Source organism: Centruroides vittatus, unplaced genomic scaffold (genome assembly GCF_030686945.1).
Source record: "Centruroides vittatus isolate TY-2023 unplaced genomic scaffold, ASM3068694v2 contig_1309, whole genome shotgun sequence".
Taxonomy (NCBI): domain Eukaryota; kingdom Metazoa; phylum Arthropoda; class Arachnida; order Scorpiones; family Buthidae; genus Centruroides; species Centruroides vittatus.
The window spans coordinates 270,465-297,273 of NW_027120832.1; the positions used below are offsets into that span (position 1 = coordinate 270,465).

General features: G+C 28.2%; 1 protein-coding gene across 3 annotated transcripts in view; it reads right to left on the reverse strand.

Moving 5' to 3' along the window:
• Positions 1–24,966, reverse strand: part of LOC136989935 (uncharacterized) — a 95,643-nt gene extending 70,677 nt beyond the window's left edge. For 2 of the 3 annotated variants that reach the window (XM_067288245.1, XM_067288258.1), the window contains exon 1: positions 17,473–17,655. The gene's annotated coding sequence lies outside the window, so the exon portion shown is untranslated. Of the gene's footprint in view, positions 1–17,472; positions 17,656–24,947 lie in introns of those variants that run through there. The other variant, XM_067288253.1, reaches the window with a different exon arrangement.
• Positions 24,967–26,809: the final 1,843 nt, after the last annotated feature.

Genomic DNA, 26,809 nt, shown 5'->3' on the forward strand with positions numbered 1-26,809 from the left:
TAATTTCTTTAATGTTAAAATATATATCTGTAAACAATAAATAAGGATAACTTAATTGAATTGTAATTTTGAATACAGTATACTCTCAATTATCCAGGTGCAAATTATTCATGCTCGCTTACATCTAAATAAAAATTTATGTCGGAAATACAAATATTATCATTACAATAAAAGAAAACCTGCATTGTTAACTCTTGCTATTTAGAATGGTATACTGAGCATCAGAACTACTTCCAGAAAGTCAAGGCATAAATTATAAATAGCCTAACAAGTACATTAACGGCTGTTGATCCTTGAACAATATAGCTTATGTATATACTTTTTTTTATTAAATAAATTGTAAAATTGTTTGAAGAAAATATTTTAAATCATTTCCTTATCAATAAATCATTAGTATCACATAAATAATGACATTTTACAATGATATCTAGCTGGAAACCTGTCATTTTTGGTTAATAATACAAGAAATTTATTAATTTCATTAAAGAAAATTAAGACTATACAAACAAAGAAATTTATTGTAAACTGTGGGATGCTAGTTCAATAAATTTTTCTGAATTTCCTGTTTATATTAAAAGTTTTATTCAACTCTGATCACATCTAAAACTTATTAATTAATTATCATTCTAGAAATGTATTTTATTCATAATACTGTATATAAATTATTATGTTAAATTTAATACGAAACAAAAACTAAATAAGAGAAAAATCAATTAGCTTTCACTAAAACAGACTTGTGGATTATCTATGTTTCTGCATTATCCATGCCTCCATTACTGTTGATTAGTCTGGATAATCGGGAGTATACTGTAAGTGTTTTTGAAATATTTAAATAGATGAATATTTGTTTTTTTCTTTTTTTATATAGTTCTGTTAAATTTTTATTAATTTAAATAATATCAAAACATAATCCAAACAAAATTCAAGTATTAATTAATAATTTAAATGTCACAATTTACTTCAAAGTTTCAAAAATAAAAATAATTGAAGCAATCAAAATAAAAGCTTTTTATCTCTGAGGACATTCTGAGTTACATCAATATTTTTTGACTACAAATGTTTTGTTCATAAATATTTATTTCCTGTTCCAAATACATTCTTGGAGGTTTATAATAGCTCTTTTTTATGTTTAAATCATAATAATTATCTCTTACAATAATACAATAAATAGAAAATTTTATTATAAATTTAATTTAAATAAATTTAAATTGTTGTTTAAATCAATTTTTTTCAACTGCATTAAGATTAATAAATATATTCAATTATAAATAACTTGTATGTCGTTCTGCTGTCATAATATTAATTATATTACTGAAAAAAATTGATAACAGGATGAATGTAAACAATTTTTTTAATGAAATGAATTATACTGATGAAAAAAATGGATCGACTAACATTCATATTTATTTTAAAATCATTAAAAATATTTAAATTTATATAGAAGTATAAGAGAATTATATATTTTTAGCTTACTTGAAATTGATTTTTATGTTTAACTTATTGCACAATTGCTATTGCAAGATATATCAGATTATTTACTTTAAATGCCAACTGAAACAAGTTTAAGTGTTATTGGATGACCTAGAAAGTTTTACAGATATTCTTAGATAAATTTTATGTGAAGATTAATATAAATTTTTACTAAAGATGTGGAATTTAATTATATAATAAAATATATGATGATGGAAGCATAATCCATGTAAATTTTTATAACAAATTTAGATTCTGATAAATGTAATTAATGAGCAGCTTCTATGAATATATTCCACCAAAATATGAGACAAAAATGAGTGCATAATTAACATTTATTACTATAATGAAAGTTAACAAAAAGGTTGTTTTTTATATAAATATAAAGGTTTTTTTATATAAACATAAAGGTTGTTTTTTATATATTTTTTTATTTAATTTTATTTAAGGTTGTTTTTTAGTCAGTTTTAGCAAAATACAATAGTTTTGGGATTTATGTTTGAATGAGCTTAAAAAAATGGAAGAATTTATCTTTCTAAATAGTCAATTTTAGAAATTAAAACAAAACAAAAATTGTACTTTTTTTTATAAAGCACAAGTCTTACTTTTTAATTCAAATATTTTCAATGATTTTTCTTTTTACCTCTTTGTCCTTACTTTTTACATTTGTGTATATACATTGATGAAAAATAAAGATTTTGTTTTGACTAAGATTTCCTTTCATTGCTAATCAGAAACTTCACCAGTATAATAAGTCCAATTAATAAACAAAGTCCAAGTAGACTATGTATACACAGAAATTTTCAGTGATTTGTTCTTTTCCATCTTCAGATTAGTTATTTCTAAAAACTTTTCAATTAAATATTTAAATGTCTGTGTATTATCATAGTGATAGTTTAAATTAATGCATTCCTTGAAACTTTGACATATGTATGGAATTTTACTATATACAGTATTATTAAATTAACTCTGTTCTGTAACAGTATACATGAAACATGCTAATGTGACCACCTGCTTAAGTTGAGCACTTTGAGCTGGTCCCTGCAAAATAATACATTTTACAATGGAGATTTATCTGTTTACAGTGACCACCTGTCTGTTGTGACCATTGACCATTTTGATCAAATTGGTCAGACGGTCACATCAAATTGAAAACCTTCGGAACCTTGAGCCATTGGAAATTTACAAAGCTGGCTTGGCTGGCAACTGTATTAACACAAATGATGTCATTAAGTTTTCCTATGCATGGAGGTAGTTATAAAAAAACAGGCAACACTAGTAGTTTGCAACCTTTTTCTATGCCATTATTTATATCTTCTTATTCATTGTTTGTGGTATAGATATATTTCTATCACCATCATAACATATATGGTTAAAAGTTGTCTACATGTGCTTAGCTTGTTCCACAGGTTTTAAAAATAATTTCTTAACATGTTGTTCTACGCATTCCATGATCGAATCTTACTGGTTAAAAACCTGAGAAAGACCAGAGTACGGTCAAAAATGTTAGTTTTCTATTAAACTGTTGTTGTTACTGGATTCCTAAGGTTCTCGAGTGTGAATTATCCTTTCCAGTATTTCTGTAAGAAGTTCTTTTAATTTGTAAGAAATTATCTTGGGAAAAGTAACCATTAAAAAAAAACCATTTTAAAGAATGTAATTTAATTTGTAGCAATTACATTGCAAATACAGTGGGTGATTGGTTAACGAACATAATCTGTTCCAAGACATTGTCCACTATCTGAATTGTTCGTTAACCGATTATCAATTTACCATAGGTTTTTATGGGAATTTGATTAATTTGTTCTGGAAACCCCCAAAAAATAAAAGATATATACTTTCTTACTATGTTTATTTATATGTAATAGTACAAATATATATATAAACAGTCTTGCATTTTTATTAGTTATGTTTTTTTCCATTTGTGGGGATTAAAGAATCTATCCAATATTGATTGCTTTTCTCTCTTCTTCAGGATTTTCAGAAGTAATTAATAGTATTGTAATCGTAGAGATCCCCAAGCCTATTAACCTTAACCTGGTTTGTATGCCATTCTAAGACCATTGTTCTGACATCCTACCACATCTTCAAAAGATGTTTAATAGCAAATATATATGCATTAATCCTTGTTTTCAAAAGAAAACATATCTTGCCAAGTTTCTTGGTGTTCTTCATTCAAGAGTTCTTAGTGTTCTTCCATTGTCAGATCAGTTTCAGGTTCCATTATGAGCTCTTCAATGTTATTTATTTCTCAGATGTGATTTTTCTTACTCCTTTAGCTGCTTGACTCTTCTTTACTATACTGTATCTTTCTTAGATAAGATTGAACTGTGGCCTACTGTAGACCTGTATAAGCCATACTGCCCAGCAACACCAGACATCTTCTGCCCACTCTCTACTTTTGCTATTATACTCTCACCTTTCGAAAATAAAAACTGATGCAAAACTTAACGAGTACCCGCCCGACAGTCTTGTGAATACTATAAAAGAATTGTTTCTGTCAGAAAAATAAAAGACTGGAACTACAAGAGAGAGTTTCAAAGTTTGGAGGAATACTACCCAATCAGTATATACCGGGTTGAGCGTCAATGTCAATGTCTCCCGCACTCTGAAAAGTTTCGAATTGTTGCCTGAAGACAAGGGAAGACTAATCAGTATTCATAACAAAGTCTGTATCATAACGAGGAAGAGAAGCTTTTGTCTTTATCTCACAAGGAAGTTTATGATATGTTACAGAAAATAGCCTCTTGCTATGTGACTACTAGCTGTCCTGACATTCCTATGCCAATATATCAAGCAAAGAAAATTGTAGCTAATGGAACTTTTAAAAAACAAAATTCTAAAGCAATCCAGGATTGATGGGTGTCTCACAAAAATTGAATTTGTTGCATTGTTTTTTTCTTTTCTCAGGTTTTGCTTAGAATACTGTATATTCAATTGTTTTGTATTATTGCTAATCTCCATTTCTATGTTACTGCATCCTCAAAATCTGAAAATAGTAGTTTGAGAGAATATAAGGCAGAGCAATGTTGTAAGACTTGCCATTTGAGAAATCTTTCTGCCAGCAGCTTCAATAGTATTTCAAATTTTGTATGATCAAAGTAAATCAATGGTTCTTCTCATTGAGTGGTTGATACTGATAAAATAGTTTGACCAGTCAGAAGAAAATGTATCTTTGCCTGTACTTAATAAGATATATTTCAGATATCTGATACCAGAATATCTGGCATTTTCTTCTATCTTTGGGCCCTATGATAAGTCCAAGAAAAAATATTTCACCAGAGATGGCCACTGATTTGACACACTCTATTGCAGGATTTCAGCTGCCTATACTCCACCATATGCTTCAGAAATTTTAAATGAGTTAATCCAAGTTCTTATTTGTGAAGTTTTCGATCCTAACAACTGACAGTTTAAAGAAACCTTGCAAATCAATTATAAGATCTACTGTTTCCTTTCTATATCTACCTATGCTTTCCCCAAATGTATTGTGTATTATGTGTGTAATCATCCAAATGAAATGGATGATTTTTACTTTTGACTTTGAACATTTATTAATTTAATTTAAAACTTACATATTCAATCAAGATTGTATCCATTGACATTAATATACATTTCCCAATGCAATAGAAATGCATTAATGTCAATTTGATAGAAATCATGAGATTGAAAAGCCAAAAAGTCATTAAAGGTACTTTTTATTCCAGTAATGTCCAGTATGTTCAATCTTTCCACGATTTCCTAAGCAGTCAGGTGATGTTCTTCAATTCTGATTTTTGAAATTTGAATTCCTAGAATGAAATTTTTGAACCAATGTCTGGTAGCCTGCTCACTCACAGAACCTTCACCAAAACTTTTATTGGTATTTTGGCTTAATTTGGCTGCATTATGCTATGTTTATACTAAAAAAACAAATTATTCATTTTCCTTTTCTCCATGCCATCAGAGAAAGCACTCTTAAACATGTGGGACTCAATATAAATGAGATTACATTTTCAAATTCACATATTATATGTGCGCTGTTTCAATTGCGAATGTACAGCACTGTTCATGTGGAAAAAATGTCTGAAAGATTGAGAGTTGACAACTATGACATACAGGGTTTTCCAAAATGAATACTATATTTTAAATTACATTAATTATTATCCAAGAAGTATGCAATGTACTCTAATTGATAGAGTAACTGTCCGAGTTTCATCCCCCATCTGCATTCAAACATGGTGTCATCTACTAACTCTTGGAAGCACCATAAACAAAACTGGCAACTCCACAACAGAGAAGGCATTTTGTGTTCTGCAGTTCACAAAGTTGGAATAACTCATCATTACACAACAAAGAGCAGCAGAAGCTGCTCCACAAGTGTACTGTGCAATTGTATTTTGCTGCTGAATTGTGGCTTCTGTAGGAGTGACAATGGATACACCATAGTGGATATAGGAAATATTTCAGTATCAGTTGGATATGTGCTGTATAACACAAGGTGCACATATTGAGAAATTCTTATTGGTACATGTGAAACTTGGATAGTTTTCCAATGTTTTTATGTACATTCAACCTTCTTGAATAATAATTAACATAATTACAATAATTTAAACTGATATCATTTATTTTGGAAGACCGCACATATAAAGATGGGAAGAATGTTGTTTTAATTTTAGTCATTAAAATGCTTATATAATTTCTGATCACAATAAAATCTGTTTCTATTTTCAACGAGAAAAAAAATATTGATTAATGCAATCTTCAGGAACAAATTAGCTATTTGGTATATTTTAAATTGTATCAATTGTGGAAATCACAATAATCAGTATTAAGACTACTGTGAAGGTGAATGATTACCACATGAGAAGGAAGACAAAGAAAACCAACTTAACAATAAGTTTATGTACAGGTAGAATATTGATATATACAAAAATTTACAAAGTTATTTTCCAGGTCACACATACAGACACTATGAACTATATCCATACAATGAGTTTGCTATAGTACGTCCTTTCAGTCAACCCAGACACGTGAGTCTCACACAGAAAACTATTAATTGTTGGGCAATGTCCACTACCAACAATTGATTTAAACCAACAAAATGTTCCAATCACCTGGTTAGTATTTCAGCCAATGCAAACAGATTCCTTCACTTCTAGTTTGATAAGTCTGATAATACAAGTCAGTATAGATATTGCTTCCACCACACCACACAGTTACTCAGAACATCTTAACATACAGAGGAAAAAAACGGAGGGCCTTTTCTTCACCTGGGTGACCTCTCACACACCAGAAAAAGATTGTGTTGCCAATCCGCATTACCTTAAATACCCCTCCCATCTCCTAACGTGCTGCCAGTCTCCTATACAACCCGAAAATAAATAAAAATCATTGTATATAGCCCAAAAACCTGCAACAGCGCACAATATTTACATCAGTTAAGTTGGATAAATGTCATTTACATACATTTAAAATTAGGTACAAAATGAAAATATGGCAGTTTAAAATATTTATTATTTTTTACTTTATTCATTGATTTTATCCTTTATCTTTCAATCACATATTCCATAAATAAGAATTTAATATAAATAGTATCAAAACTTGACTATACTTTTAATAAATAAATAGAAACTATTACTATTATTATTATTGATTTTGCAAAATACATAAATTCTAAACAAAAACATCCCATTAAAATCTCCAGGTGCGACCTTGAATACTGCTATCACAACTGCACATCATTGATTTTTAAATCAACTAAAACGAAAATTCAATTTTAATAATTTAATATTTAGCTCTTACAAGTAACTTTATCAAATACTTAATTTTATTAATTTAATATACAAAAAATAAATCAAATTAAATGCACTTTTAAATGTTTTATTATTTAGAATGTTAAATTATCTAGAATCAAATATTTGAGGACAAATGAACTGCTTCAAAGTTTTGACAAATGCAACTCTATCACTCCTAATAAATATTTGAGTGAAAATTATATCTACATATCAACATTTTGTGAAATAAATATCAACATGAGTTTTTATAAATTTTTATTTAAGTTTTTATTTTGTGTATTAAAATAATTTGCATACATAATGTTTAAAAAAGCATAAATATGAATTTATAATGTTATTTATAATGAATTATTAATATGAATTTATAATGCTTTTCACATTATCTATAATATAGGAAGTAATATTTCAAAAGTCTCTTTTTGCAGAGGCAGCAATCTGGTGATCACAATATCATTTCTAATTAAAGTAGAAATTAAAATAAGGCAACACAGACTACTTCATATTTATTATTTCTAAGTAATCATGCAATTAAATAGTTATTATTTATCATTTATAGTCATACTAGAACTTCACAAGAGAAAAGTATATATAATTATATATAGCATCTCCACTCATATAAAAATTCAATAAAGTATTCAGTATAATCATTAAAAATGATTGTATTCAATAATTTTGAATATTGGAAACCTTCAAGAACACCATGTATATCCTTTATTCATTTTGAATGTTACTGTGAACTGAAGATGGACCAAATGAAGATTTCTCCATTAACTAAATTTTGGTTACCTTAAATAGCTACATTTTCTTGTTATGATGTATAGAATGGTACCAATCCATACAGAAATTTCAGACATTAATTAAAAATAACTTTTAAAATCTCTCAACCTGATTTATAAAAACTGTTTTTCTTTAATTATAGTCTATTGTACAAATATTTCAATTTTTAGGGGGGCGTATCTGTCTCTTGACGCTGCTGGTGAAATTTTTTCTCACTTCATCGGTGATGATTTTTTAAATTAAATAATTGATTTAATCAACTTTGACTTTAAAAGAAACTAATAATTATAGGACTATAATATTAACAAAAAGTTTAGTATTCATAGCAATGCAACGTTCTCCAGTTAAACGTGGAAGACCACCGCTCACCAGAACCAAATCAGCAGGTAAACGTAATGACGATATTGCAACAAGTTCCCGATTAATTACTGATTATAAATTACAACTGGATAAAAACTTACAAGGCACTAATATGGAAGCTAAGAAAATTAATGAAATATCAGACCAACGCAATACTCAAGATGATTCAGGTGAGCCAAATGTACTTGATTCTTTACCAAATAACCCGGACGAGCTATTGGACACTTCATCTGCCATTCTATGGAATAAGATATCTAATTTAATAAAAACATCTAATGATAAGTTATTTAAGCAAATAAAAGATTTTAAGGAAGAATTAAACTTAATGCATGAGAATTTAAACGAAGTTAAGGAAAAACAAGTAGAATTGGAGGAACAAATAGAGAACTTACGACAACAAATAAACACTGGGTAAGATCCTTTTCATTTTGCATAATTTAGATTAGATTCTTTAGTTAATGATATTAATCGTAGTAATATTATAATATAAAATTATCCTAATTCGAAATCTGTTTCTAAAGAAGAAATCCATAATTTCATTACTTCCTTATTGGAAATTTGTGATTTAACTCAAGAGGACATTATAGATGTGATTCAGTTAACAAAACCACCAAAAACTACTACTAAAATAATTTTTAAAAATAGTCAACTCCGTAATCGAATGTTTTCTGCTTTTCTTCAGAAAAAAATGCAAAACCAGTTAGAAGATTGGAGAGATGCTCAAATATCCCCAGATCTTAATAAAAATACAAGAATAAGACGAAAAAATTTACTTCCAGTGTTACATGAAATACGGAAACAAAATGCACAGGCTAAACTACATAATGATATCTTACTATCAGGATCTGAGAAAATTACTTATAATATTAACTTGAAAAGTTTGGTATATGTTGATACTTTTTTACCTTACCATAAAACGATAGTTTTGGGAAGTTGATATAATACAAATCAAAGGCAAACCCAAAGTACGAATAAATCTAATAAAAATTCCTCCTTTGATATATTAAATTGGAATTGTCAAGGTCTAAAAAATAAAACTTCAGTTATTAATTCTTTGTATACTAGATATGATCCGGCTATTATTGGTATAACGGAAACTTGGATAACAACGGAAAAATTTTATACTACAAATTTCTCGAAAAAATTTTTAATTGAATCCTCAATTGCAAGTAAACCAGTTGGGCCCGGAAGACCAAGTGGCGGCTTATGTTTATTGCTGGAAAGAGAATACTGTAAAATAATTCAAGTTAAAAAATCAAGGAACTATATATTACTTCTCATCACAATAATTGGAAACAAAGAATTAAATAAGAATAACCAAATAATGATGATATTATTAACTTATATTCCTCCTGGGGATGTAAATACTTTAAATGAAATATTTAAAGTTATAGAATCATGGTTCTATATAACTCCATATATTATTATATTGGGCGATTTCAATTCTCGCATTGGTGAGGAAATGGATTCCAAATATAAGGGACCAAATCATTTAATTAGTAATAGTCGAGTATCAAAAGATAAACAGGTTAATAATTTGGGGAACAAGCTGTTAAACTTCATAAAAGAAAATAAACTCTATATATTGAATGGTCGATATTAAAACCGATTCTCCTGCGGAATATACTTGTTTAACTCATTTGGGGAAATCAACAATTGATTTTACAATATGTTCTGAACTACTTCTGGATTATTGTACGAACTTTACGATAACACTAATGGATATATCAGATCATTTCCCCACAATAACTAAATTTGGAATATCTTCAACAAAAGAAACTAATAAGCAAGGTATAAATAGTCCAAAGATAAAATATAAATTTTCAAAATATCGGAGGGAGATTGACAATCGACTTAAAGCAATTCCAGAAGTAACAAGTACTAATAGTGGAAAAATATATAATTTAATAATAACTATATTAAACGAATACAAATGTATAAACAAAAATACTAGAGCTAAGCAAGGATGGTTTGATTCAGATTGTTATAAAATGAAATTAACAAAACAAGCAGCATTGAAAAAATTCAGGAAAAACTCAACAGTATTTAATCTTAACAGTTATAAAAAAACTAAACGAATGTATAATAATCTTCTTAAAACTAAAAAATTAAATTATTATCGGAAAATAGAACAAAACTTAATTAAAAATAACAACAATGGTAGCATATTCTGGAACACAATACGAAGATTTCGGTCTAAATCAAACTCAAATGGAAACACTGCTAAAATAGATTTTAATACCTGGAAACAATTCTATAATAGATTTCCACAAATTAATATGGCAACACCGCTAAACACAAACACAGAAGTCTATAATGATATCCTGGATTCTGACTTTACAATAACTGAGTTAGAGGACGTTATCAGAAAATCAAAAAGTAAAACAACACCAGGATGCGATAATATTCCTATTGATTTCCTAAAAATATTATCAACTAGCTCTAGAATAATAATATTAAATCTGTTTAATAGTATGTACAAATCTGTGTATTTTCCTGAATCCTGGAATTCAGCCATTATAACAATGATATACAAAAAGGGTGATCCGTTTTCCCCTAGCAACTATAGACCAATAGCATTACTACCAGTAATAAGAAAATGTTTTACCTCACTTCTTGCAAATAAATTTAAGCTATGGACTAGAACAATGGGACTGAAAGCGGAATTTCAATATGCATTTACTACTAATAAAGGAACCGAATCTGCAATCTTTACCTTATTAATGATAATTCAACTATATCTTTTAAAAAAACATAGGAAAATATATGCTGCTTTTATTGACATCCAAAAAGCATTCGATTCAATATATGTGCCCTTATTGATATATAATCTCAAATCCAGTGGCGCAAGTACTCGATTTACTTCAGTAATTTCAAAACTGTATCTGGATTATACTATCAGGATAAAACAAGGTAACAATATCTTTCAAAATTTACATTTATTTCGTGGAGTTCTCCAAGGTGATCCTTTATCTCCATATCTATTTAACTTTTATCTTATTGGTATTGATCGTTTATTTACTGAACCAACCGATGGAATTACAATAGGAAATAGAACTTATCATTATATTCTTTTTGCGGACGACCTTGTGCTCCTAGCGCCAACAAAAATTTCACTACAAAGGAAAATAAATCAACTTAATAAATTTCTACAATCATTATATTTAACATTAAATCCTTCTAAAACGAAAATAATTATATTTCGCAACAACTGTAAGATATCTGAAAACAACACTAAAATATACCATGAAAATATCCTTCTACAAACGGTAAACGAAATAGATTATTTGGGAGTTAGGTTTGAGTGGAATTTATCCTTTAAGGCACATTTTAACAAAATAAAAATAAAAGCAAAACAAGCCATTGATAATTTGTTATTTCTATGTTCTAGGTTAAGAACTACTAACTTGAAAATTCATATTAAACTATTTAATTCAACAATTGTGCCAATAATTTATTATGCAAGCCCAATATGGAGTTTAGATTATATATACAAATTAGAAATTCTTCACGTTTATTATTTACGCAAACTATTTCAACTGGAAAGAACAATTCCAGGTTACGCTCTGAGACATGAAGTAAATAGAATTTGGTTTTTTCCTTTTGTTTTAAAACGTATAATTAAATTTTACTACAGAATTAAATTTAAAAATGATAATACAATAACATATCTTCATCATCAAAATATTACTCATAGTAAAGATCAAAAATGCAAACAACTATGGCAATATAAATTAAATCAAATGTTAAATAGTTTTGGTATATCAATATTATTGTTCAACGATAATATTAATGATTGGAAAGTTGGCTACTCCCTCTTGATAGATTCTGCAATTTCACAAGCAATAAAAAGAGATCAAGATTCATTATACCAAAGCAGTTATCACTCATGGTATATTAAATTATTGCAAATTCCATCCTCGCAACTCTATATGCTTCAACCAATAAATTTTAGCGTAAAGCGTCTAATAATTCAACTCCGCTTAAATAAATATTCTGTGTTTATTGATGGTAAATATATTGATCTAACGAGAAATCACTGTCCTTTATGCAAATCTGAAGAATTTTCACTACTCCACTTAATTCAAAGCTGTAAAGAACTTTTAAAACTACGTAACTATTATAAAATAAACCAAATATGTCAGACTAATTCAGAACTGGAATTTAAATCAAATCTGAAAAATCTTAATAAAATGGATTTATATAAAATTTACAATTATTTTGTAAAAGTTTCAGAACGATACTATTTGTCAAATCAAAATTAATGTTAATACAACCATCCGTTGTCGTGGGAAAGTAGATGAATTACCACATTTGTAAATATAATTGATGTTTAAACAAAATAAGAACTAACTTGTAGTTTATAACTTTAATTTTAAATTTATTATTTTTTGTTCTATTCCTTTAAATAATTTGTAAAATTCCCCCTAAACAGAGAAATTGTTCTCTATTGTTAATACGAACTAATACTGTATTAAACTATATGATGTATATACGTGTATATTTCAATTTTTAATGTCAAAAATCACTTAAACTTATACATTCAATTAATCATTTAAAATAAACATTTAACTTTTTGAGGCACACAATTTTAAAGGAAAAAAATCCCTAGTTGCACAGAACTTTTTTTAATATAAAGAAATGGAAAGAAACATTCATTTCAATTATTTAACATAAAACATTACTCAAAATAAGAGAAGAAAAATTAACATTTCAATAAGTTCTTTATTTAAATAAAATATTAAACTGTATGACTATGAGTAACTTCAAATTTTCAAGATGGATTAAAATATATCCTACCACGTATAAAAAGCTAAGCAAAAGGTGGGACAGTTTTTAACCTGCTTAATCCTAAAGAGTTAAATGATTACTTCAAAGAACCAAATTTCCTTCCATTAATTTTTCATAAATATACATACCAAGAATAAATATAAAGAATAAATAGCAAGCTTCTCATGTTAGTATTTCCAAATTATTTTCTTCATAAAACCACAAATAATATTATTTTAATAGATAAGAAAGTAACTTCTACAACTTATGGTATCATTGCAAGATTTCTTGTGTTTATAATATGAATTTCTCAGAAAATACTGTTTACTTTATATTCTACAAGACATTTTATTATTCATAAAAAATCAATTCAGAGGAATTTTTTAACAGAATTTGTTAGTATTTTAAAGCTACAAGAGATCACTGAAGAGAAGAGATCTCAATTTTCTCACTCATGATAAATCAATCTAGTGAGACAAAATATAAAATTATTTTATATTTTATCTCACCATTAAATTACAGTACTTTTTTTACTTATTTCATATACTATATTATTGTTCTAAAATTTTATAATAATTCACACAAAAAATAAAATACTTAATACATTTTAAACATAATAATATACTTTGCTTCAGTAGAGATTCTCAAAGTTTTCTTTATGTTTTTGTTTCTTTGCTTTAAAATATTTTTTTAAAATTATCTAACTCTCTATAAATCACAATTACATAAACAAAAAGAGATTAAAAAAGTTTCAAAATATAGGGAATGAATAAAATGTATCATACCTTTCAAACATTTTTAACTGTCACGAGAAGATAAATGCATAAGACATAAAATGTTGAAAATTATAATATCAAAAGATGAACAAACTGAAAATGATTCTATCATAATGTAATGCAACATATATAAGAGAATTTATATATTAAACTATATCCCCATGAGAAAAACAAAGGAAAGTCCAACATATTATATGTGACTGCAATGCAGATTGCTATATCTAATGGGAATTAGTTAATTAACAAAACATGGCAACCTACAGCATATAAAATAATCAGAAGACTTTGTGATGTATTTTTATAAATATCCATAAAAAAATTAAAAATAAATTCAAATAAGTTAGCCAATGTTTAAGCAGCTTTATTGGTTACACAAAAATTAAATAAAATTATATTATTACTTTATTAAAAATATAGCTATATTTTGTAGCTATTAAATACATATCTTGAAAATTCTTTTATAAATAATTCAAAGTAAACTTAAATGAAGTCACTAATTATGTTCAACATTTAAATCAATAAATTTGTAAAGTCTGTTCTAAAAACAGCCATCCTTTATTATAATGATTCACTTGCCAATTAATTAGCTTAGATCATCAATAAATGACTTTAAAATAGCTTCGTGCTTAAAAGAACCAAATTATCTCTAACTTTCATTCATATTAAATGCCAGTGATTCATTTATCATCTTATTATATCTAATATATAGTGAAGCCAATTTGGAAATGTTCTATTTGGGCTTGATAGACATCCAGTTTTTATGAACTAATAGCAAATATTCCCAACCAGAGCACAAGAATGATCAGATATCCTAACTTGTCCACCACCTTCTCTAGGATCACCCGCAGAACAGAATAGATAACTCCAAATTATTCAATTAGAAATGTCTTTCTGAAATTAATGCTGATAGGCTAGATAAAGAAATTTTTTCATAAATACTTATAATTTTTCTTATTAAGTTGATTTTATCATGGTTACAACAAGAGTATATATAACAATGTTGTCTGTACATAGATATTTTTATAGTAGATCAATATGAAAGCATTCTGCATCCACAAGAATGCCATTTCAAGTGTAGCAATGATAAAAATTCTATTCTATAAAACTGTTTTGTTTCTGTTTCAAAAGCTTATTAAATTAATATTAATAATTAGCAATCCACACAAATATATTAACTTACTAATCAAAAGAGAATTTATAACAATGTGTTATACATGTAGCTAATAAAAAAATTTAATAACTAAATAAAATTTCATAATACAGTTATAAATATCTTGAATTTATCATTTAAAACAGTGATTCCCAACTGGGGGTACATGTACCCCAGGGATATGCATTTGGTGGTTTAGGGATATGCAAAAAAAAATTAATAATGGCAGATGTACTATAAGAATATTCTGACGCTACAGTGAGGCCTTTGGCAATGTCGCGGCACTAAATGCTTAGTTTTAAATAAAATGTAATTATAATTTTATTATATTTACCTGTGTCCTACCTGCAACAATTTTTGCTTTAACAAAAACCTATTTTACATCTAATTGTACACTGCTTTATAATTGACCAAGGCACAACACATGAAATAAAACTAGCAAAAATGCAAAATGGGAAAAAAACTTAGGAAAATGGGCTGCCAAGGGGGTATGCAAGTCAAAAAGGTTGGAAACTGCTGATTTAAAGCATATTATAAGCATGATAGTTTCATTTTGGGGGGGCCTATATCTCGCAAAGGCGTGCTCGTACACCCATGGTTCATTAGACTTTTTTTGTTCCTATCAGTATGCTCTACAGCTCTGTTAAAGTCCCAACTGCATCATTCGGACCTAGAATTGTACCCAAAATTCTAGCCAAAAGTTTACAACATACAAGTTCTTTGTGCAAGAAGATAATAACAACTATAATACTGATATTTAATAAGAATATTCAAATATTTATCACATTGATACAATTCTTTTCTTTAATTTTAAATATGAGAAAATAATTAAAGAATTTAAATTACAAAATAACTGATTAAAGAAATTAAACATTTGAGATAATTTGATCAATTAAAAAATAAATCCACTCAAATCTAAATCTATTGCTTATTGTAAAAAATAAAACATATTAATAAAAATAATCTTATCTGTGAATTAAAAAATAAAAAATATATTTTAGGCTACAATAATTGCTAGAACGTGTAAAAACTATATGATGACAAATTTCTGCAAATCTGGGAAACAAATTCATTCTTCAACGAAAATTCAAAATTTACAAATTCTTACGACCGACAGTAAGTATTAGAGTAATTATATTGTATTACTATTTTTATATATCTACTAAAGTATATTTGATCACTTAGTTCTCAAATGGATAACATCAGATATTATTGTTACACATTATATCATAAGTTATATTTTATTATATTTACAAACGTTAAAAAGCTAAAATGAAAATTACTATAACTGTAAATGATATTATTAAATCTGTTGTCAGTTATTATCTTGTTTAATCTGACATAATGTCCCACATTAGATATGACACTAACTGTTAAAATATATAAATTATTGCTATTAGATTTATAACATAGAACCTACTCTACATTAAAAACAGAACAAACTTTACAATCCACAAGCATAGATAACCAACGTTATGCAATAAGCATTACATAAACAATTTTTCAAACATAAACAAAAATATGCCGCTTAAGAAACCAATTTTCCGTAATAAGCTTCAAATGTGACAATCATTCTGTATACAAAACAGTGATTAAAATTAAGAAGGACATAAAATTACCAATTCGCAGCAGTTTTCTTGTACACATTTTTGAAAAGTTTATTTAGGTGTATTATGTGTACATTTTTTTTAATCTTATCACCACATAAAAAGGAACGTTTCTGGCAGTTTAGATAATTCTACATTATTGCAACAAATCTGTAAAATATTAAAATTCGCACACCAATACCGTTACATAAGCCAAGAACAACTAAGGACGGACAGGTGTCCAAATGCTAGGAACACGAAAGGGCAAGGTGGAGAAAAAGATACCAATTTGTAGATTGCCCTTGGGTTGAAGAAGTAATCTTCCTATACACATTTCATACTTGGCTTCTCATTGTATATTTACACAATGTAATTATATTATGTTTCATCTTTTATTATTAATTTCAGTTTGTTTTTGTGTAATGTTTATCCTTTTATTCGTATTTAAATTTGTTATATACAAATGTAATTTAAAAAAAGAAAAAAATTCGCAATATAACTGACTATTTAAGTCGTTTCTTCCCGTTAAAAAAAAAAAAAAAAAAAAAAAAGGAAGTTTAAAACGTTAATAATGAGTATAAGAGCTTAAAATTAAAATATCACTAGTTATATCTAATGTAAAATATGTTGATAACAAGCATAAACAGGGCACGTTACTGTTACAGTTGTTTAGATTAATGTTTACTTCTGATTCTCCGTACAAAAACATATGGTGAAATTGACAATTAATGGAGAAGCACGAATCTTACGCTATTGATCATAAGCAATGCACGATTAAAAGCAATAATAACAACAAAACAACATACTTTGTGTTAATTCCAGGATTCTATACGCATCTTTATCACTAATATCCATTATTTTAAAGCTTCTGAATTATTAATACGACGATCTCGATGGCTGAACACTTCGGAATGGAATTCAGATCGAGAGTAATACGAGAAACGTGAAATTCTGTGTAACCATGACAGGTCACGTGATGTGAAGGATAACGTCATCGTTACGAAATCATTTGTTTTCATAAATATAGGGAAACTTCCCCACGATAAAAACGTTGCCTCCTCTTAAAGTGATTCGCAAATCACAATTAAAATTGTTTTTAAATCTTAAAAACTATTAGCGAATAATAATAATAATAATAATAAATTAAACATCGTCTATGTGATAATAAAAATAGGTATATTTTGTATACGTTATGAATCAATACGTTGTTTTATATAAGTAGTTTAAAGTATATTTATTAATACAAATTCAATTTAAATATCAAATTGATCAAATTGAACATTAATTTTAATTAAAAAACATTTTTTATTTTATTTTTAAAAAACTTTGTTCACGTAATGATTAGGGATATATCCCTAATTAGGGATATTTTGTTATAATTATCAATTAAAAAAATAAGAGGAAATTTTTGTATGATTAATGACTTGTTTATGCAGTTTAATTAAATAAAATGAGGCATTTTTATAACAATAAATTAATGCTTCAAATACTTAATTAGGTATTTTAAATACAAATTTAATTAATATAAATCTAAGCTTTGATAAACTTTTATTTATTGAAAAATCAAGACAAATGTAATATTTTAATAATAATATTTTATTAAAAAATATTTAATAATTTAATGAATTTTGGTTAATATTTTGTATTTAAAAAAACACTAAAGTTGATGTAATACAGAATAATCTGATATTCGTGTAAAGTTGCAAATAAATTTATTTTAAGGCAATAAAAAAATTCCTAAAGAAAATACAGGGAAATAAATTGCTATTATTGTTGATAAAAATTGATTACTTACGCAATATTAATATTGATTTCGCAAGTTATAATCAATACAAATGCATTAAATTGTCAATAATTAGACACATTTGCTTTTATCATCATTAATATTTAAAAATTAATCAGGGAACTTTCAGTCACCCCAAGGATGAATGACTCTATGTTTACGTAAAAAAATCCCTAAGTTAATGGAATTGATTAATTAAGCAGAAAAATAAAAACCGATAGCTAAACTAATGCAAAATTTAGGAACGATATTACTTTAAAACAACACGGGAGGACGAATCAAAGTATAAAAATATCAGAATTAATCATGTCTACCCGATTTTTACCCGATGTAACCTTGACAACCGACTAAAATACCATAAACTGCTTTCATTTATTTATTTACGAAACGAACAGGAATTTAAACAATAAATTCGCATTATAAACCCTATACATATAAATAATAATTATAATTTTTGTTAATTTGAATCTGTCATAAATTTTTTAGTAGGGAATTTAGGTTATCGTACGAGTTACGAAAGGATTTTAAAAAATCCCCGAATAACGGATAAAAACGTTTTAATCCCTAAATTGTTCGAAATGAAATTTTAAAAAATTCCCTATTTTCACTCGAAATATCCCTTTAAGCTACGTCGGTAGTTGTTGTTAATAACAGGAAGAGGTTCTTTTGGGGATACGTGAGATCGCTTTGGACACCTTACAGAAATGTCAAAACGACCTTTACAATATATAAAGAACTATTTATAAATCGCTCACGCAGCACAAGTTACGCAAACTACTTGGATTTTATAATAAAAACATTACAAATCTATCTCCAAAGACAACGTTTGTGCACTCTGAACCTTCAAAAAAGCCTAATAAAAAATTTAATTTCTTTACAAATTCCCTTTTTTTTCACTTCGTCACGGAAACTAAAATATCACAAAAATATACCAAAAAAAAGGGTGCGGCTTATATATAAATATTTCGAGTTTGAAATGATTTAATTGGGTCAAGTTCATCGATCATAGCTGCTTAAAAATTAAATTTTTTTAATTTTATAGTGGTGGAAAAAAACATTAAATTGACTAATAATTCCTCTTAATTCGGGACAGGTAACTACACTTTATATAGTTTAATTCGATAATACAAAACAACGACCGTGTTATATGCGGTGCGTGTTTCGCTAATTTTTTTCGATTTTTCTATTTTTTAAAAATATACATACCCAATATTTTAAGTAATTTGTGTATATTTTATAAAGATTTTCAATGTGTTTCTAGCCCGTAGACACGCTAACGAATTACGTTCTTGGATGGCTTCCTGCGGATTATACGCGTTAGAACTTTAATTTTAGCGAAGTTTATACTCGAAATTACGTTAAAAATTTAAAATGATGAATCAAAAATTCACGAGAGAAACTTTCCTTGTTACTATCAAGGTCACTCTACCAAACATCCTAAGGAACAAAAACAAAAGTTGGAATTTATCCAAAATAACCTGGATTAAATTTTATAGTTTTATCTTAAAGATATATTTAATTCAACGATAAAATATCATATATTATTTTTTTAAATAATAACAAATGGGTCATGTAAGTTAATTATAACAACAGTAGCAAATAGATTATTTTTTAATACATATTCTAGTTTTAAACATCTAAATAAATTAGTATGTTAATTAATCACCTTAATTTTCCGCATCAATCAAAATAACAAACAATATTTCTGCAGAATTGTTTAATTTAAAAATATCAGTACATTATGATTCAGAACATTTTATTGGTGAAGTTACTTCCTCTTAAAAGTACTAATTATTTATTAATTAATGACTGTAAATAATCGTAAGATCTTACAATTTTCTTGCAATTCACTTAGTAAAATGGCACACTAACGGCGCTAATTTCCACCAAAAAAACTTAAAGATTTCTGTGTGTTTTTCTATTGGCATAGTGGCATAAAAGCAAAAGTATCTGTACAAGTCAAACTTTATGACATAGAATTCGCCTCATAAAGCTTACGTCATATAAATCGATCGATTCGTGCTCGATCGATTTGCATTGTTTGTGGAATTTTAAAACATTCGTAACACAATTAAACACAATTCGGGCGTATTGCGTTAATTTATTATTTTCATTTAGGAAGAAACCTTGGCCTAGATGAATATGGAATGGATGAATGACGAGGCATATTTTTTAATAATTTTATTGGTTTTCTAGTTAGCCTTCTACTAACTTGATATTCTTGTTCTCTATAACCCAGCTTATCAATGTATCTTATATAGGGCACAATAGTGAAGTTGCAATTGCATCTCTTTTCTTCCTTGTATGACATAATTTTTACCGATTCTCTCACGAATTTAAGAGTGATGCCAAGAAAAATGTGTTCTGCGTGGTTCTCGAGTGTAATTGTTATTCAAAATATTGATTTAAATTTTAATTTTCGAATCATAATAAGTTCATTATCAGATTGCTGATCTGGCATCCTGGTTGCTAGTCCCATGACGGGTGAAAAATGCTAGTTCCTTAATTGATGTGACCTTATGATTTACTGTTTTGCTTAGTTTTATTCTGCTTATCAAGAATTAACTTTTTTTCTAAACATCTTACAACTTTATCATTTTAAATTTCTATTATCCGTTTACAGTTTGGAATGTCTCCAACAGGAAAATATAGAGAATAACGTAATTAGGCCTACATCTGCATAATATTACCTTCTAAGAACAATTAGCGCTAAAAATTTTAGATAAAAGACATATAAATATATATATATATTAATATAATTACTTACAATGACATTAAGAATTTAAGCAAAATTTAAGTGTTTATAGTTCTCATTTTTTAAGTTCTTATTAGGCTGAAGCAGGTTGTATTAAAGAAAACTGTAAGAAAGAAAAAAAAAAAAAAAAAAGTAATAGGAAAAATTACGATAATCCTTGCTGCATCACTGACGGTTCGTGATAAACGAATCCATAATTCTCGATCGATCGATTCAGAATAACATTTAATAATGAACTAAATTAAGATTTTTATTTAGGAATATCAAAACTGTACACTGAAATCTTATTTAAATGTTAAAAAGTCGTTTCAATTTAGTTATTATGCATTATAAATAATTATAGATTAAAAATGACACGCTACACATATTCAGCCATGTATGAAGGTCAACAAAAATGGAAAAATTTTACGATTTTTATTTTTTTAAGCATTAAATTCCTCGTTAAAGTATGTCAAGCGGTTAAAGGGGAAAATACCAATTAACGTATTTTAAATATGGTTATTAAACATTTCGTGATAAATCTATGAGAGTTTAGTATCGATCGAAGGCTCAATGTTTAGCTTGTATATTCCCCTATCGAGCTGCGAATTTTGCAGAAAATATTAAAAATAATTGCAAAATGTTATAAAGAATAGTTATGGTACATTACGTTGCTTAAGCCTTTGGCTATCGCTATTATATTATCAAAATTTGCTTATTTCTGGGTCTTATCGGACTGTCATTTATTGAAAGAGTGGTTTTTACGATAGGTAGTATGTAAACTTAAACGTATTTACGCACGTGGGATCGTAACTACTTGACTAACTAGAAATCTTGAAAACAATAAATTATAAATCTATTGGTGTATTTTTTGTTATAATATTTAATTGGGAATTGAACATATAAACAAGAAGTTGAGACTATATTTTTCAATATTTTTTTTAAATATTCAAATTTAGTATGTTGAGAAATTATTAAATGATCGCGTGACTGAAATTTGTTGCCAATTGTTTATTTTTTTTTCTATTTTTGAAGACTCAAATTTGATGTCATATTGTTGGCAACTGTTTAATTAGTAATTATTGTTGAAGCATAAACTTTTTCACAATTTTTTCGAAGTTATAACGATAATAATTAAATAAAAAACTATGAAAATGGCAACTGAACGTTATACAATGTTTTTGAATCATTAAAAGTTAATACTGTAAACAAAGATATTATTATATCTTTGATTACAGATGCAAAAAAAAAAGGAATGTCCTGGAATAATTTTCCGTAAAAATGGCATATTCCACATTAATAAGTTTCGAGAAAAAAGAGAATTTATCAGCACTATTTAACCAAAGCATCAGCAATGTTTTCGGCGCCCTTGGCAATGCATTAGTATTTTAATTCACGTCGCGTAAATGCTTGCTTGGCACTTGCTCCTTTGCCAGTGAATTGCTACGGCTCTGTTTGCAACGTTTCATTAATGTACGGATATAACCCGTTGGGCATTTACTGTACCTGAACCGTAAAAATTTCTTAGAAGAGGATCCATGATGAATAAATTCGAATTTGTTTATAACTCACTTTTTGTAATTTTGCGGGAGACACCGTTTTTCCACTAAGCCCGTCAATTATTGTATGCACGCTATTTTACGACATTAATTAATTTTAAGTTATCGATACAAAAATTTCAAATATATCGATTCTATTTGAATGTATACAATTCAACCTTATATAAATCCGTTATATAACTTTATAGAGTTTGTATATCATGCTCTACCTCATATAAAGAAATTTTTCTAGATGTATTTTTAACTTTCGAAGATAAAGACATTAAGTTAAGTTAGAAAAATCAAGGAAACTTCAAATGAAGTCCGTATTACAAAGATCCAAATTAAAATTATCCGCCATTTTGTCTGCAACTTACAATTATTTATGTTCCATTATAGATGTTTTACTTGGCTGTTTGATATAGGCATCTGCAATTGCCTCAAAGTAAATTTGCATCTAAGTATAAGTAAACTTGCAAATGGTACTTCGAATATATATATTGAGTCTCACTCGAACCATCTTGAAATCTTAGTAACGCGGTTTTGTCATTATGAATTTCTGAGGTCCCAAAAACGGGTTGAAATTAAATATTTATATTAGAAAATTTTTAAAACAAAACTAGAAAAACTACCTCCGTTGTTAAAACCGATCAAAGATCGGATGCTTTTGTTCGTTGGTTTTATGAAACCGAGACGAGGAAAAAATATATATATATTATTGATGTAAAACATGACGCAATAAATGCAAACGAGCGTTCTCCGGTGGATATGGGCCTTCAAGGCACTCGTATGAAAGCAATTAAAACATAGAAAAATTTTTGAAAAGGGGGAAAGGTTAATTATAAAAGAGAACATTGCGTCAGGTCATTAAAATTTTAAGATGTCATAGACTAGACAACAATGGAATAACATGAGCGCAAGTTCAAAGTCCCATCAACACCTTCCGTCCAGAGTTAGCGGATGGTGTCGAATAAATTCCCCGAAGCGAACCTTCTCGGGACCCGAACAGGTCTCGTTTTTCGGACAATCGTAGAACCAATCGGAGTGGACAAAAAAGGTAGAACGGAGATAGATAATGCCGATCTTGAGGGACACGACGGGAGACCCTCCGAGAAGTTTCGGAAGCAAGAAGACATGTGTGTCAACGCACGGACTTTTCCGTACTTGTGCCCATCCAGAGAGCCATGTCACCAACGCCAACCTACGATTCTCCTCACCTGCCGCTGCCTGGGGGCCCATCATTGAGCAACTATAGAGAAAACCATCTTCGACACTCTTAACGTTCGAACATTTACTTGTTGAAAGAAACTTTGTGCATAGTGTAAGTTATTTTGTGTTAAAATAAATGATTTTTTGTAAGATACTTGTCATATGTGCCTCCTCCGCCACATGCAAACGACTCTAGATCATCCTGACGAGGGATTAACGATCCCCTCTAAAAATCAGCAAACTTACACTAGTGTCCGAGAAGTCGGATTTTAAGTCCCCGATCTCCACCAGGTCGGCGAACTTACAAATTCAATGTTAGTTTATTCATTTTAAACTTCATGACAAATGACGATTTCATCAACTATGGCAAGGGACACATCAGCTAAGCTTAATTAAATAAGAACAAAACAAAATATGTCACAAGTCATCTTGCGTAAACAATTCTTTATACAAATATTGCAAAAGTGGCCAAATGACCGAGTAGGTTAAGGCGTCAACATGCCGATTTGGAGAATCCCAGATCGAATCCTGGCGAAGAACCTCGAAACTCTTTATGGACGCGGATACGTCGAGCTCCGTCCCTCACTACAACGACCCTCACTGGGAAAGAGTCCTTCAAAATATTTCAAAAGTTAGGAATGTTTTTACTATAAATTTGGTGAAATTATGTCGATTCTAAATGAACAATGAAAGTACCACGACGATGAGCTTGAGATGATCGAGAGATCCCATTACTTCGCTCTATTTACCAAATTTGTGGCTCACACTTTCCAGAATATTTTGAGTGTCTCTCATTAAAATATTTTTTAAGCAAGATTTTGGGTTTAAGTATCAATTTTTATTCATTCTGTTCTTATATTAATGAATTTGGGGTTTTGCTTACGTCGGCAATTCAGTAGGAACGCTTTAAACAATAGAGGAACGAAGATCAAAATATTCGCAAATTCTCAAAAAAAAAAAAAATAATAATATTTTCACTGACAATCATTTTAATCATAGCAAGAAAATTATACATACCAATCAAAAGATTTCCTTTGGATTTTGAAACTCGGAACTATAGATCGATCGATCTCCGTAACGTATTTGCACAGTTGTGTCGCGTGTTTCCTCGCAACTCATTTTGATCGATAGCAAATCGCGATATCTCGCACGCGCTATGAATTATACAACAACAATTCAAATTTAACCAATTATAATTGTTTAAAACTCGTTACCAACGAAGGCAAAAAGTTCGAATTTTCAGGATATTTGTGAATTCTTTATCTGTCATCGGCACCATTTGATTTTAATTTCAAATTTTAATGTAAAATATACCGTTATTTTGATTTCAATACTCATTTGTGGGTCGGACCATAGTTGTATTCCATATAAAATATTTATCATATATTTTTCTTTTTATGTTTAAAATATCTTAGAAAAATGTATCATAGATTGAATTAAAACTAAAATTTTTATTTGAATTCCTTCCAAAAATGCTAATTTTAGTCGAATTTAGGTGCAGCGAACGATAACGAATTTACGTCACGATATCCCCCGTTACTTTTTTATTGACACATTTAATAAATTTATAAAAATAAGACGTAAAAATAAAAGATTTAATGGAAAATATTTTCAGAAATTTAACAAGAAAATTTTGGAAGTGTAACCGGATAATTTACTTAGAATTTTTTAAACGTGTGTACGGTTCTGCTTTTTTAAATGAAATTGTAATTTTTAAGAAAGGAGCATTGAACTGAAGCGACTCAAAGTTACTCTTGCTAATTATTATATTGTTGCATCTATTCTGAACAGTTTAATAATTGGGTAGTCATTTGATAGGTTAAAAAATTCATTATTAAGTTACACGATTTTCACGTATCATCCAAACTGGAATAGTATATATACAGTATTTACACCGGCTTATTATTTACCTTTGTCAGATGATTTATGATATTGCCAACTTTTTAAAGTATCTAGAAGTGAATTGGTTTTGTCAGAATAATGTACAGTTTGACATCATTCTTATCTTTTCGCAATGAGATAGTGAAGTAAAGTGTACATTATTACGGTAAAACAAATGCGCTATTAATGATGTACCCACTACACGAAGATGTAACAGGATGTATAATATATAGCTCCATTTACATTTTCGTAAAACTTCATTATATTATGATGTAAGACGATTTCAATTATCGTTCGAATGACTTTATGAAAATTCGAGTGATACTGATTAAGGAAATCCAATGAAATTGTAGCTTAGACCAAATAAATTGTAATATTATTATTATTATTATTAAATACTATATAAATGTATTATAAAACTACGAGGGTACGTAATATGAGCGTGATGCCTACAGATGTTTTACGACCTTGGCATATATCGACATCTGCTGTTTCCGTGATTTGTGTAATAATTTTATTAATTAAGATACAGCACTCGATATTCCGTCGTAATGTTTGGAAGGAAAGAATTTCTCACTCTAGTTTTTGAGTTGAATGTCCGAACATTAAACCTGTCCTTGACCATTTTTCCCATTTCAAAATATTCTACGAATATAATTAATTATTAAATAATCCATTAAGCTGTTTGTTTCACTCTTCTTTACTCAATAAATCACCGTGGAATACCATTAATGGATTTTATTTTTGGATATAAACTTTGACCTTCGCATGACGCGCAATATAGAATCCTTGATCGCGAAAAAGGTCATCGGTAGAGTCGGGTCGTTTGAATGATTTTAAACGTGTTTAAAATGGAAATCAAACTGTTTTTATGATGATTTTCAAGATGAATCGTAACTAATCGTAATAGTTCATTGATGTAGATACAAATTTGCTACAGTGTCATTCAAATGTCGCCATTTTAAAGATTCGATTTCTTACCGGATTAATCTGAATGC